At 43.0% G+C, this 16,295-nt stretch overlaps 1 protein-coding gene across 2 annotated transcripts in view; it reads right to left on the bottom strand.

The window, feature by feature from the left end:
• CPVL (carboxypeptidase vitellogenic like) overlaps nucleotides 1–16,295 on the bottom strand; it is a 126,394-nt gene that overhangs the window by 30,814 nt on the left and 79,285 nt on the right. The window lies entirely within an intron of this gene.

Genomic DNA, 16,295 nt, shown 5'->3' with positions numbered 1-16,295 from the left:
GCAACTATAATTTTTTGAGGCAGAAGGATAGAAGCAGGTGCCTCAGATTTGTCACTTGTTGGAGGCGACTAGGTTTGCCATGCCACCTACAGGCCTCCTTTTCTTAGACATGATAACCACTTGTCAACGATGAGGAATGTCTTTTCTTCCTAGAATACAATTTTTATTTATTTTTTGCTAAGATGGTGGATATTAGAGGAGAAATAACTCTGAAGCAACTCCTGTCTTTTCTCCAAAAACAATAAAACAATATTCAACTGGCTTGGGAAAGAATTCAGATACTACCCGGTACTGATAAAGTGTAAAATGGTGCTACTCTTCAGGAAAGCGATGATCCACTTTTAACAAAAAGACTTGAAAATGCTGAGACTCTTTGTCCCCAAAACCCCAGTTCGTGGAACGAATTTATGAAAATAAGCCCCCCCCAAATATATATATCTATAACTAGTCTAAAAGTTCCATAATTAGTGAAGGGGTTAAATAAACTATGGTACAGAAATTCTATGGGCCAGTGCAAAACCATTTAAAATGTTTCATTGAACCACATAGCAACGCGGAAAATACTTCTCACATGCTGTTAAGTATGAAAGCTGAAAGTCAAATATATATCACAATCACGAATGTAGAAAATAGGCATACGTATTTACATATATGGAATGCAACTTCAAAAAACACAAATACAGTTGGTTAACTTAGGTAGTACAAATGTGAGTAATTTTCTCCTTTGTTTTCCACTCTTCTTAGGTTATTTTTATGCAACTAACATGATATTAATTCCCTTAAGTCATCGTCACTCAACCCCCAACAAAGAGGTTTTCAACTCCATGCTACCTTTGATCTACTTGGAAGTTCTGGTTTCGCTCAAGTGAAGACCTTTGGTTGAATCCTCAAATTGGATATAAAACGTTTCACTGCATATGTTTCCATCTCTGCCTTCCTGGTGTAGGCTTCTTAAAAGGCTTGCACATAATTAAACAGCCCAGGACTTTTACACACTCCAAATCCTCAAGCAGCAGTGGGCCAGGATTCAGCCTAACATGAAAGAGCCCTGGGCCTCTGCGGCCGGAGGTCGGGATCTTTTATGTCACCACCTCCGCTCTCCTAAGCAGAAACCCAAAGGGAAAACTCCTGATCGATTTAAAGTCTCTTTAAAAAACTCAATTCAACTCTAGCAATAAAAATTTGCATTGTTTATACAAAGAAATTGCCTCAAAGACCTTGGGTCCTTATGGCCCATGCAAAACTCCTACAGCTGTTTTGCCAACAGTATGGAAACAATTACACATGATCTGTACCAGGGAACAAGGCTTAACTCCTCCACCGTCCTAGGAAGGCCTGATTAACGAAGATAATCATCTATAAAGTTGTTCCTCTTCTAGAATTCCATGAAAAGACACTGATTAACTAGCAAACCCACAGTGCGTCTGGTTGGTTTCCACTCCGTGGCCACTCAGTGAAGCCCGCATCTTTCTGAGTGTCTCTTGGAGCTACCTTACTATGGTCCGTATATTTTGAAATTGATTTGAAATTTTTATCTTTCAGGGATGCAAATTCACAGGTTACAGCAAAAGCAGGCTTATTTGTACAGCATTAGAGTACATGCTCGTTGGACTGAATTGAAATGAAGTCCGTCCCTGAGCTGTGCCCCTTGCGATTCAAGACTCATCACAAACAAGAGCACTAACTCTCTGGAACAAGGCAGCGTGGGGCTGAACTGCATAATTTTGTGCATGTGACCTGTAGAAGGCCTCCTTCTGGGGGCAAATGGAAACCTTCTTAAAGCAAGGAATACATATTTAACTTCTAAAGGGCACGTAAGTCAAATGCAAAAAAAAAAAAAAGAAGAAAAAGAAAAAGAAAAGAAATCAGATTAATGATCAAGCGAGGTGATTTCAAAGCTGGCATTTAAGGCTGCCAGCATTAAATCTAAGAATTCCAGAGCTTTTATTTTTCTCTAAATGTCACATTTACTCTCATCAGGCCTGACAGGAGTCTCTCCGTCGCCTTTAGGGCTGGGTGAGTGGGAGAGATATCCCAGGATCCAGTGACAGTGAGCCAGGGAGCCAGGTGGGTGGAGCGTAGAGGTGGGTGGTCCTGAAGCCCATGGGCACACGCTACTCAGCCACCCTTGTCCTGGTAGTCAGAGAAGTTCCAGCACAAGGCCTAAGCCCTGACAAGCTGGCCAATTATGAAAGATCTGCATACATTTCCTCCACATCTTTCTGGTGGGGTGACCAGCTGCCCGGGTCAGCCTGGCCTGAGGAGTTTCCCAGGAGGCAGGGCTTTCAGGCTAACCCTGGGATGGTCTGGGGCAAGCCTCTCCCTGAGGCTGCTGGTATTTTAAGCAACAAGATCTAAAGACAGAGAGGAGGAGACAGAGATGAATGCAGCTTTTAGCTACCCTTGTCTTTTCACTAGTGACTGTAACAAAACAAGGCACAAGGGAAAGACTGGCTGGATGGAGCTGGTTTGCAGTGACAACACCAGGCAGCCCCCCGAAACACTCAGTTTCCTCACTTTTCTTCCTGGACAGCTGTGACGCCTCAAATAAACAGCAAAGCCACTCCCTTGAGAGAAGTTTCTTTTCTTTTACTGCTTGGAGGTCTGACTGGTTAGCTTGGTGAAACTGATGGTTTTGCGAAGACATGGAAAAATAACATTAAAAAATCAATGAAGGCTATAATTCCACCGTTTGTACTCTATAAGCTTAACATTTTCAAAAAGATGCTTCAAACTTGGGAAAAGAATACATCAAAATACTAACAGTTAAGGCAGCTAAGAAGATATGAATGATTTGTTTTGACTTGACTGTTTTCTAGGGTTTTTTTGGGGGGAGGCAATGTAATTAGGATGTTTCTGTAACAAAAAAAAATAGTAAAAGAGGTTTAGGGAACTTGGTTGGCAAAAGCTGAGTCTTTACTGAGGAATAATTTGTATGGATTCAAATATTACCAGCTCTCAATTTTCATGACAACTAGGTAAATAGCCCAACTACTTTATTTGTAGATAATCTTAAAAACCCATTCCAGAATTCAAGCATTTTTAAGACATGGTAGGCGGTGACTGGATTATAAGCATTTTTTTTTGTTTGTATGTTTGGTCAAAAGGCAGAGATGAGAAAAGCGTTTTTGTTATTTACCTTCCAAAGTGCTATTTTGTACGTTCGGCTTTATTCTCTTACTGCTTCACGAGGTCGGGACGAGAGGAATTACAATGTCTGCCTCTACTTAACTGTTAAGGAAATTGTGACACAGCGAGGCGCCGGAATGTGCCCGAGATCCCAGACTTCCAAACTCCTACCTAGAACTCCTTAAGAAAAGAGCTAAATTCCTTCAAACCAACAAGCATTTCCTGACGCCCCACAGCTATGTGTTTAGTGCTACCGAAAGCCTCTGGGAACGGGGAGTTGAGTGTGAGACACAGTTCACAACTCCAGTTCAGAAACAACCTCGGTCTGTTCGTCCAGCTCTGGTGACATCTCTCAGTCATTTCTCACTTTGGCTCTATGGACAAGGATGTGTACAGGGCCGTTAGCGGGTGACAGATGCCTCACTTGTGTGGTAGGGAGTGCCACTGATGAAGCGGCTGTGGCAGAGCTTTGGCTCCCTGAGAACAGGGACCTCCTAGCGTGTGCTCTGCCTGCAGCCTTGCACAGGGCCTGGCCTCCGGGAAAAGTGCTGACACTTAGCGGGTAGAGTTGATTGCACTCTATAGAAAATTTCTGTAATGCTGTATGTTGATTGTGGATTGCTTTGGCCTGCCTAGGTCCACTGTCCCTTCCCCGGATAACAGGACTCCCACACCCTCAATGGACCCAGCCTCAGTGGAGGCTGTCATCACAACACCCTGCCTCCTTCGTGCAAGGGATGAGCATCTGTCCTAAGCTAGGGCGCTCAAATGTTCTTTTCAATCAAACCTCACCTGTGGGCAGAGTGACATAGGGTTCCCTGATGAGTCTGCCCATTAGGTTTCCTACCTGGATCCCCAGAATTTTCCTTGGTCCCAATCTTTCCTCACTCCAGGTCTTCAATTTTTCCACGAATTCTGTGACCTATCATGTCTTCTGATCAATTCCTTCCATGCTTCAAGTAAGCAGAGTTGTTTCTGTTGCTGAAAGCATGAACTCCAAACTTCTACACTAAATGGACCCGTTGTCACGCAGGCCCCAGCGTGCAGTAACCCCCAGACATGTGGCTTAGCTTCCGTGGGCTGCATTCCCTTTTCTGGACATGAAGATGGGAAGCCTACATCTCATTGTAGTGAGAGTAGATGAGATACTGTGCACAAAGTTGCTAGCATTGTGCCTGACGCAAATGAGCAGTTCAGCGCGTGTTAGGTCCTCCTCCTTCTCTAGTAGGTTGGTAACTGGAGAATGACTAGAAAGACTCGATAAATGTCTTTCTCTGCTTGACTTATTTCGCTTAGCATTATCTCCTCCAGTGCCGTCCATGTTGCAGCAAATGTTGGGTAATCGTTCTTTCTGATAGCTGAGTAATATTCCATTGTATATACGGACCACATCTTCTTAATCCAGTCATCTATTGAAGGGCATCTCGGCTCCTTCCAAGATGTAGCTATTGTGGACATTGCTGCTATGAACATTGGGGTGCATATGGCCTTTCTCTTCACTACGTCTGTATCTTTGGGGTAAATCCAGCAGTGCAATTGCTGGATCATAGGGTAGTTCAATGTTTAACTTTTTAAGGGACCTCCACACTGTTTTCCAAAGTGGCTGTACCAACTTGCATTCCCACCAACAATGTAGGAGGGATCCTTTTCCTCCACATCCTCTCCAACATTTGTTGTTTCTTGCCTTGTCCATTTTTGCCATTCTAACTGGTGTAAGGTAGTATCTCAGTGTGGTTTGGATTTGAATTTCCCTGATGGCTAATGATTTTCAACATTTTTTCATGTGTCTGTTAGCCATTTGTATGTCTTCATTGGAAAAGTGTCTGTTCATATCTTCTGCCCATTTTTTGATTTGATTATTTGTTTCTTGTGTATTGAGTTTGAGAAGTTCTTTGTAGATCTTGGATACCAGTCTTTTATCTGTAGTGTCATTTGCAAATATCTTCTCCCATTCCGTGGGCTGCCTCTTAGTTTTTTTGACTATTTCCTTGGCTGTGCAGAAGCTTTTTATCTTGATGAAGTCCCACATGTTCATTTTTCTTTTGTTTCTCTTGCCTTTGGAGATGTGTCATGAAAAAAGTTGCCGTGGCTCATGTCAAAGAGGTTGCTGCCTATGTTCTCCTCTAGGATTTTGATGGATTCCTGTCTCACAGTGAGGTCTTTCATCCATTTGGAGTTTACCTTTGTGTATGGTGTGAGAGAGTGGTCAAGTTTCATTCTTTTGCATGTAGCTGTGCAATTTTCCCAGCACCATTTACTGATGAGACTGTCTTTTTTCCACTGGTTGTTTTTTCCTGCTTTGTCAAAGATTAGTTGCCCAAAGGTCATAAGAGCCAAGGGTCCATTTCTGGGCAGAGAAAGACAATTATCATATGGTTTCACTCATTTATGGAACATAAGAAGTGGGAAGATCGGTAGGAGAAGAAAGGGAAGAAGAAAGGGGGGGGTAAACAGAAGGGGGAATGAACCATGAGAGACTATGGACTCTGGGAAACAAACTGAGGGCTTCAGAGGGGAGGTGGGTGGGGGAATGGGATAGGCTGGTGATGGGTAGTAAGGAGGGCATGTATTGCATGGTGCACTGGGTGTTATACGCAAGTAATGAATCATGGAACTTTACATCAAAAACTAAGGATGTACTGTATGGTGACTAACATAATATAATAAAAAAATTATTATTTAAAAAAAAAAAAGAAAGACTCAATAAAGCCCTTCCTCTAAAATAAGCCTTCAGAATACGTGGACGGTACTTTCATGTCCAATTCTCGGCTGCCAATCTCACTCTTCCAGAAAAGGCCTACAGTAGGAGGAAATCCAGCCAGGATAAACCTGAACTCCATCTATTCGAACACCTGAAATAACATGCCATTCACTACTAATTTTACACACATTGGGCACGGTATCTCAGCAATCTTTTCTTGGTAGTCAGAGCCATAAATTTATAAACTACTCTTGTAAAGGAACTTTAAGTTGTGAAGCATGGGATTCCAGACTGCAAGGAATTTCCCCATACTTCACTGATGGAAACCTATGGTGAAGAGTATCGCTTTTAAGAAGACATTTTTTAATAACAGCAGAATGCTCTCATTCTTCTGCTGGAAGGCCTGTACCAAGCATTGTGCATCCATGATTTCACAGCACCCTTAAAAGCCTGCTGCTATTTATTCCACTTTCGGGGCAAGAGGCAGAGGTAGAGGTGGATGAGGGAACTGGCGGTAGAGCCAAGCTCCGATCTGCTCGAGTCCTAAGTGTGTGCTTCTAACCCGTGCTCGGTACTGCCTCACCGTCTAAATCCCTGCCCCCCAAAGGAACACATGGAACAGGTGGTTTATTCCATACTTGTAATTCCACAGGCAAGAAGCAAACCTAAAGGTAAGCCTGGAATGAAGGATGCCTGTTTAGAGTTGACAGCACAGGCTCTGTGGCCGGGTTTGAATCCTAACTCTGCTGCTCACTAGCAAGATGAGCTTAGATTGCTCAATCTGCGTAGAGCTCCATTTCCTCATCTGTAAAATGGGTGGAAGAGAAGCGTCTACGACAGAGGGTCCCTGGGAGGATGACATAACATAATGCATGTAAAGCTCTCTGCATTCTAGGCACACAGTAAATGCTCCGTGAACGCTAATAGCTGTTGTTATTATCAACACATTTGAAGAGCTCAGCATAACTATTCAAATAGCTCCAGAATTTCCAAGTTAAGATGTTACCTGTGAATTACAGTTGTGATTTAGGACGTACTAAGAGCTATAATTCTAATACAACTGCACTAGCCCATCGGTTTGACAAAACAGACAGCAGGGGCTCATAAAAGTAGGATGATGTGTGCGGACAGAAGCACTGAGCTCCAGGCCCAGCTCAGCCTCCCGAGGCCTGGGCTTATTGAGTGACCTTGGGTATGTCAGTGACTCACACTGAGCCTTAATTTTCTCTGTGAAGTGGCATATTTATATTCTGGGATTGTAGGGAGGGCTGGATGCGCTGTGAGATGCAAAGTGTCCTGTAACCTGAAAAGCAAGATTTTATCAGTGTTGTGGTTACTTTTGATCAAGAATAATCTGAAAAGTTTGTTTCGGTAGTGGAATGCAGAGGTTTAAAGTTGGCCTGTGTTCAGCCTGCAGATACATAATCATGTTGTCTACATGGTGTTGCTGCTGCTTTAGCAATGAGAAGCTGGCATTTAACGACTGGGAGATCTGACCAAGCTGTGCCTGTATTTCCACTCACCCACAGTGAGCTAACCCCAGGCAGTGGCTGGCCCCCTCAGACCAGCCCCACCCCTTCCTCCGTGTCCCTCCTGACAGAGGCGCAAGGGCACCTGTCATCTACTCAGTGCTTATGCTACTGTTTTTCTCAGGAGAGGAAAATATTTCTCTGTATCTATGTCTTTGTCATTGGTAAAAAAGAAAGATCAATAGGTCTCAATCCAACTCTATTCATTTATTTCCTTTCCTTCCTGGATCCACAGGCAGCTGAATTTCACTTCCATTGACAATGGAAAGGAAGTGGCCTTTTGTCTGACTTGGAGGAAAGAGTACACGCTCACTTATGTATGGAGTGTATTTTATCTGCTTGTTCAATCCGCTCCTGGGAAATATCTACTTATTCAAGAGTAAATATTCATGGAGAGCCTGAGGACGAGACACCCAGGGAACAGGTAGGAAAAGATGTGACCCCCATCTTCCTAACACTCCAGACTCTTTTTAACTTTCCAAAGCAGCGAATAATTAGAAGAGGAGAGGCATGTTTACTCTTTCATCTCGAAGTTTTCCTGCAAGAGGGGTCAACGAAATGTCAGTTCCACTTAAATCTTTCTAAAATCTAGTCATGGGTGCCTAGGTGGCTCAGTTGGTTAAGCATCTGGCTTCAGCTCAGGTCATGATCCCAGGGTCCTGGGATCGAGCTCCGAGTCAGGCTCCCTGCTCAGCAGGGAGTCTGCTTCTCTCTCTACCCCTCCCCCTGCTCTTTCCCTTTCTTTCAAATAAATAAATAAATAAAATCTTTTAAAAAAATAAAATCTAGTCATTTCAACATCTAAAACCATAAACTTTTCATGTTTTGGATTTATGTACTTGAGGGTTTTTTTTCATGGATTTAACTCAGCAAGAAGAGCTCTCCCTAGTAAAGACCTGATGAACAGAATCAGGTGATAATTAACCTTATTTTACACAATGCACACCTCTGAAGGGTAAGTATTTTCCAGGCAGATATAAAGCAACCAACCGTTAACCAAGATAGCCATAGACCAGTTTACCCGCAGACACACCCCCAGAGAACCCCCCCTCCCCGGGGCCCTCTAAAGTCAGATTCTGACTTCAAGTAATTTAGGGGGTTGCACATGACACTTAAAGGGGAAAAAGACATCTGTGCTTTTCATGGTGGCTGTACAACTGAATACTTGAAAGAAGGGATTTGGGGCAAAAAGGTATATGAATGTGATTTTGATGTATTTTTACTGTCACCAGTAGAAAAGTGTAAGACTGAAAATAAATCATGTGAGGGCCACTTACTGATCTAAACCTTAGCCTTTTTTTTTTTTTTAAACCCAAACTGAAACACACGTGTTACTGACAGAGAACACAAAGCTTTTCTCTCTGCTTTCCCCACTACTCCTCTACTTATTAGGAAAATTACTGAAATGCCGCCAAAGGGGGCTCTGGTCTCTCAGTAGGACAGGAAAGCAAACTGTGCTTTTGTGAGAAGGCTGGATTTTTGTTGTTGCATTTTTAGACGAAAGATTTATGCTTATATTTTGGCCCATTTACAATCCATCATAATACTTTGCAGACGAAGTTATGCTCTTTTCCCAATGATCTAGTGACCTTAATCTCTAACATTTTGTGGTTTCCTGTTTGGGGAAATGATTGAACAGCAGCCTACGCTATTCCAGGCTGCACAGCAGTCCCAGTTGGCCGCTATCTGTCTTAGTTTCGAATGTTCTCCTGCGCACTAATAAAAAAAAAAAAAAAAAATTTTTTTTTTTTTAAAAGAAGCTTTCCCTACAGATGCTAAATCGATGAAACTCCTACAAAGCAGCCCTCCACACTTCCTCTTCTGGCTGCCTTCCTCATCATTCTTCTATTACAAACCCCATTGTAGCCGGGAGTTCTTTCTGCCTGCAGCAATTAGCATGACCCACCAGTGCCTTTCTCCTGGACAGAAAAGAATTAACTTCACTAATATCCTCTTCAACCTAGGGTTATTCCCGAGGGTTTCCCAAAAGCTCAACTGCAAAAGAAAAACTGAATTTCAGTTGCGGAGGATAATGTTCCAGAAATGTTCGCGACTGCAGGCAGAGCTGTTATCCTTTCACAGACCATGCCTCAGTCCTAGCTTGGCCATTGCTTGCTCTTTTGGCTCTATCTCTTCCTGGTGATTCTGCAGGGATACAGGGTTGTAATGCAGGAAGCCGGAGTCCTCAGGGCCTGCCACCAGAAGACTGGTGGGAAAATAACGCAACCATTGAATGAAACAGTAGTCACTTCTGCAACCAACCTGTTCTTCAAAAGGGACATATTCTGCTTCCAAGTTTAAGGAGAAGGGAAGACAAAGAAAGAGGGAAAATGAACTTAGAATAAACAGCCCCATGTGCCTGCCATTCCCCTACCAGCTGGTTATGCCAAGACGAGTAAAGAAAAACGAAAGTGGAGAAACAAGTTGGAGTGAGCATCCAGCGATTATACAAATAATGTCTTTTGGCCAAAGAAAATTATTCCTGCTTTCTTGCAACTTAACTCTAAATAATTCAGTTGCTTTTAGAGGGGAACAAGAAGCAAAGCCAACTTGAAAAGGGTCCAGCAAGCCATCACTGCAACCCAAGGATCTTTGAAAGAAAATTTAACTACCTAGAATAGCACACTTAAAATTACTTCTAATAATGACCCAGAATAATATATTTCCTCCAGATGGAGTAGAAAAGTCATGGGGGCCCACTCGAGGGGAGTCTTCGCTCAGCTTCTTGTTTCGAGGGCTGCTCTCAGAGCCCTTTTCTGACTCCCTAACCTCTTAAGAGTCGCTTCTGACCCTCATCACAATAACCGGATTTAACGAACTGAAATTGCCCCAGGAGCAGGCCTATCCGTTCCCCGGATGAGTCTTTCCAGAGAGGAACTGTCCTCCCTGCTTGTCAGAACGCCAGCTTCAAGATCACACCAAGGGTCATCTCCAAAGACTGTCTCATGCTTGCCAAGGTTATTACTCTACTGACAGGTAGGCCAAGGAGCCAATTCTTTCCTTTTCCACATTATTAAATGGACTTCATTAATGAGTACACGTTTGCACTCAACCCAACCAACAAGAAACAGCTCCATGCAACAAATACAAAATACTGTCATTTATAATTAAATCTATAGGTATTGACCTGCACTAATCAATATAGTAGCCATCAGCCACATGGGGCTAGCGAGCACTTGGAACATGGCCAGTCCAAACTGAGATGTGCTATAAGTCTAAGATACACACTGGATTTTGATGACTTCGTACAAAGAAAAGAATGTAAAATATCTCAGTAATTTCTTAATATTGATGGCATGTAGATATAATATCTTGGGTATATTAGGTTAGAGAAAATATTATTAAAATTAATTTCACTGGTTTCTTTATATATTTTTAATGTTCCTTCTGGAAAATTTAAAACTGCATACGTGGCTTGCATTATATTTCTATTGGAGAGCAGCCATGTATGCCTTGGGTTTGGTAGAGCCTGCAAAGAAAATCTGTCCCTCTGTCAACAGTTGCCAAGTGACAGACACAACCTGCAAAGACAGCCACTGTAAGAGGAGCAATCTGCAGTTCACTGAGCTGGACTCCGGAAACTGGAAAGCTGTCCATTTGCAGGAGTGGGAGTTGTTCCTACAGCCTCAATTATTCCAGGAGCTATAGAAAACTCCTTGCCATCAAGTCCCCTTCCAGCTCCCTGCTCCTCAACATCACTGTCACCCAAGTTCAAAAATAAAGAGCTTTGCTATAAATCTGAGTGGGTCCACCAAGGGTTTTGAGAGGGAGAAAAGGGAAGTGGAGGCCCTGACACTATGGAGTGTCCCTGGTGCCTGCTCTCCCTTCTGCCCAGGAACGGCAGGGGGATGACCTCCCTGAGGAAGGTATCCCAAGGGCCAACACATAGCAGGGTGGTCTGCCACAGGAGAGATGCTTAACAACCTCAACAGACATCAGTTTAGAAGTGCTCAGAAGGGGCGCCTGGGGGGCTCAGTCTGTTAAGCGTCAGCCTTCGGCTCAGGTGATGATCTTGGGGTCTTCAGTGGGAAGCCTGCTTCTCCCTCTCACTCTGCAGCGCCCCCTGCTTGTGCTCTCTCTCTCTGTGTCAAATAAATAAATAAAATCTTTAAAAAAAAAAAAAAAAAAAAAGGAAGTGCTCAGAAGGTCCCAAAGGAACACAAAAGGTGGGAAGGGAGGCCCTCCTCTACGCCACAAGTAGAGCAGGCCTCAAGGTGCGGTCCAGTTTGTATTCTGGCTGCTGGCCTGTGACACAGGTCAACCCATCAGCCTTCTCTTCTCTCATCACCAACTTCCCTTCCAGCCTGAGAAAGTTCTAGTTCTCTGCAAATGAGGATTACTTAGCCTTTATATTAGAAGAGGACAAGAGTAAATAGGAACTCATCCAAGGAGTCAGAAAAGCCACTTCTGGAAGTCTAATTCACCCCTGTTTTCATCAGTCCCCAGGTGAGCAGCAAAGTTAGTGAAAAGTTTCCAACCAGGCTGATGTCCCCATGAGAGAAGACATGTACCTGGCTGCACAGCTCCCTTGTCCTTACCAAATTAAAAAAAAAAAAAAAAAGTCTGTACTCTGTGCTCTTTATGTTTTTACCTACACAGAAAAACCTGGTATCAGTCAGATGCAAAATTCTCTGCCCCATACCCTCAATAGTGATGGTCCACTAAAGCCGCCCCAGGAGCTTGCAGTTAGTTTGGGGTTTTTGTTGGTTTGTTTGTTTTGTTTTTCTCCCAAAAGCATAACTCCCCCTTGTTTGGTAAGTAAAGCACTTTTTGCCCATTTTTTTTCCAGAGAATAAGCTCAAAGGGATTGTGCAAATCACTGTAACAAATACGAAGACTATGAGGAGGATAAAGAAACAGACATGAATATTCAGAGTGAACAGAGCCCAGGGAGACACAGAAGAGGCAAGACACAGGAGGTCAGGGGCTCCTGCCCTGCTCTTCTTTCAAAAAGCCTGGTTGAAGTTTCTAGCTTTCATCCAGTCACGTGTCACTCAGCACAGGGTTCCTGTGCTGTGGTGTAGACTGTTACCCAGTGACAAGACGTGGGACAAGTCGACGGCACAGATTGACCCATGGCAGGGGTGTGACCGGGCAACTCCTACAAGCAGGGCAGGCCCATCCAGTGACGCCATGGCTCTGGAAGAGCCCCAGGGGCTGCGACGGTGGTTTCCTCAGGCAGCGGCAAGAGTGTGAACATTGCCTCCCCTTTTGGACCGATAGACCAGGCTATCTGCCACTGAATTAAGTCATACTCAGATGGAAGAAGAGGAAACTCTGGTGGAAAAGGCACTAAACCTCGAGTCAGATTCTGTGGCCAATGGGCCGAAATGATGATGGCGAAGCTTAGAAAAACCCAAACACTGGCTTTGTGCATTCTGGCTCCAACACAGCTAAGTATGTCACTATCTAACATACAGACAGAATAAGCACCTGGTGCCAATCCATCTATTAAACATTAGCAGAGCTTTTTTTTTTAACTTCCTTTTTTTAAAATTAAAAAAAAAATTAAGGCTTTACTATTTTCCTCCCACTGCCCAGAGGATGGTGGTGGGCACACCCCGGTTTCCCATGGTCCGGGGTTTTACAACATTTGTGTCAGTGTTTGGCCCATTCTCCTGTCATACTATGACATGAGGACGAAAGATGGAGAACCTAGGGCAGTGTGGTGACGGTTACTGCACAGATCCCTGGATCTGGAAAGGATGACTCCCCCCACCCCTTCCCTATTTATCTTTTCAATGTCAAGTCAACTGATGTAATTGCCTGTATTCATAGCAGTTGGCTTTCACAGCAACTGGATTTAAACATGCTTGTCTCAGCATATTGATTTTGAGATCCACAGAGCCTACCTAGCAAATGGTATCGCCATTTATTATCTTTCTCCTCATACCGCCCTCACCCTGCTGCATTTGGGTGACTCCAGATTAAATCCTACATTTCCTGTTGCCACAAATCACAAACGTACCTTCTAAGGTTTTGAGCATCACGCGAAAATAAAATAAAGCCCTTGCAAAATGGTGACGGTGCTCCCCAGGCAGAGCAACTGAAAACAAACAATTCACACAAAATATATTTTCAAACCGCTTAAAGACATAAGTAAGAGCAAACAAAAATACGTGTTGGTTCTCATTTGAGCATTTCATCGCAACATAAATTTTAAGGACAAACGAGAAAAGGTGTCAGAAGCATGGCAGGTTTGGGTGAAGTCAAAATCTGTTTCCTAACTTATGGGTATTCTCTTTACCCTTTCTTCATGGAAAAGCTTAAAAATTAAAGAAGGCCAGTAGAAGTCCGTTCATAAAAAAAATGAATGCTGCTTTTGCTTGCACTTGGATTTTAACTGAAACAGGTAAAATGAATTCATAAGGAAGTCTGCAGCATACATTGGTTTTCAAACGTATACTGTTTTGATTTGCCTGTGAAGTTTGCTTGTCTATAGGCTATGATTACATAAAACAAATGTCCCAGGATTAGCTTCCTTCTCTTTAGTTAGGCTTCACTGGGAGCCACTTCCTCCTACCAGAAGTTTATCATAGAAAGGAGCTGGCATCCCTTCATTGTCTTCAAAGAGTTTGGAAGCAGAGTGATCATGTCAGCTTACAGTCAATAAAGCCAGACTTTTCTCGTCATGCTTTGACAGAAGCCTAGAGTCCACCTAAAAAGTTGAAAAATCAGACCTATTTCAGTGTTCGAGTTTTCTTGTATGCTAGAAACTGTCATTTGTCAGATCTCGTTTCCTGGCCACGACTGCCATTTTACCATCAGAAGATGTCATTAAGGAAAATGCCACGAGCAATTAGAATGACCGCTAAAATGAGTTAGATTTACTAGAAATATTTACCTTTCAAACTTCTGAGTCACGTTCGTGAATCAGGAACTGCCCATTTCTTTTTTTTTTTTTTAAAGATTTTATTTATTTATTTGACAGAGATAGAGACAGCCAGCGAGAGAGGGAACACAAGCAGGGGGAGTGGGAGAGGAAGAAGCAGGCAGAGGAGCCTGATGTGGGGCTCGATCCCACAACGCCGGGATCACGCCCTGAGCCGAAGGCAAACGCTTAACCGCTGTGCCACCCAGGCGCCCCTGGAACTGCCCATTTCTAAATGAAGATCTTTTGATAGCCTGGGATAAGTAAACAGAACTCTAACGACCTGGGTGTTAAGATTTTGCTCTGGTGGTAAAGCTGAGAAACATTAAGATCCTGAATTCTGAAGATGCAATTAGTTGAAATTTAATGAGCTGCAGCATGAGAAATGACAGGGAAAGGTAACTTTATATTTATGATTCCCTGACAAGATGAACTTTTAAACACGGCAAACTAAGCCCCACCCCAGGGCAAGTCAACCTTCAAAAGCACAAGCACGTGGAGGTAGGGACTGGCATTTGGAGATGGTACCTCCTGAAATTGCAGTGGCTTCTGAAGAGCTTAGCAACAAGAGCAACTTCAAATCCAAGGACACAGCTTTGCTTTCGATCCAAATGGCCTTTAGGTATAGAGCTGTAGCTTCTGTTGGCTGAAATAATGGTTTCATACAGGAAACACACCACACACACACACACACACACACACACACACACACACTCACTCACATTCTCTCTCTCACGTACGCTTAGACTTTGAAAATATAGTTGGGAAGGCAAGAACTATAACCAGACAGAGAAAGGGAGGTTAAAAACATATTAAAAAAATTTTTTTAAAACAAAAATCATCACAAGAACAGTGTAACTTCTTTATCAGAAAGGACTAAGGACCAGAGCACAGAGCTCTACAAAGAACAAGCTATTCAAAGCCAATAGCTCTTAGAGAGTATGGGCTGCAATTCCTAGATTTTAGAGATGTCCTTCCCACCTCCTACCACATTTTATTATTTTAAAAGTCAAGATACATCTTATAATCAATGTATGAGAGTATATTTGTTTTTGTTTTTTAAAAATGCCGCTTAAAGAGAAAGGAACATAATACACGTAATCAATGGTAATCAGACTGGTGAATTACGTGCAGTTACTAAAATCAAACCTGAGTTTATTGTAAAGACAGCTATGGTATAAATGAACAAGCCAACTGTCTTTTTTTCCTGTCATTCTGTCCTTTTTTCCCTCCTTTCCTTCCAAGTTTATTCATACTACTATGTTCTAGGCGCTATACCAGGCAATTAAATCAGAACCTTTGGGGGAGTGGGCCATGATTAGGTATTTTTTTGAGGCTCCCCAGGTGCCTCTAAAGCCCAAGGAGCAATGCAAACCATAGCCAGAGTGGAAGTTTCAGAATGGTAGGAGAAGGGCAAGTTAAAGGAAGTAAAATGTATTAGGCAACATCTACTCTCTGTCAAGCCTTTTGACATTACTTCCTTTTTCCCATGACAACTGTTTCTTTTTTAAAAAAAAGATTTTATTTATTTATTTATTTGACAGAGAGAGAGAAGGAGAGAGAGAGAGGGAGCGCACACCAGCAGGGGGAGAGGCAAAGGGAGAGGGAGAAGCAAGCTCCCCACTGAGCAGGGAGCCAGACATGTGGCTCCATCCCAGGACCCTGAGATCATGACCTGAGCTGAGGGCAGATGCTTAATGGACTGAGCCACCCAGGCACCCCCCACCCCATGACGATACTTTCATCATTAAAATTTATTCAGACACTGTGCTAGGCGCCCTGCATAGAGTGGTGAATAAGAAGGTAAGGTGGCTACCCTTATTATGCTTATTGTCTATGAGATAAATAGGATTTTACAGCTTAGGGAGTGAGAGGGAAATTTAAATTCTAGGCAGCTTGACACCTGACCCTGAACACACCCTTATACCAAATATCAGGGAACTGGAATAGAGTATGATTTGCAAGGTAAATTTATTGCCCACTAATGGGCATATAGGGTGAGGTATATCATAATGAACTCTGATTTTAAAGCAATGTGTATTCTGCTTTATGAAACAGAATAATG

Source organism: Ursus americanus, chromosome 3 (assembly GCF_024610735.1).
Source record: "Ursus americanus isolate L20-20 chromosome 3, mUrsAme1.1.p, whole genome shotgun sequence".
Classification (NCBI taxonomy): Eukaryota; Metazoa; Chordata; class Mammalia; order Carnivora; family Ursidae; genus Ursus; species Ursus americanus.
This window is presented reverse-complemented; position numbering and strand designations above follow the sequence as displayed.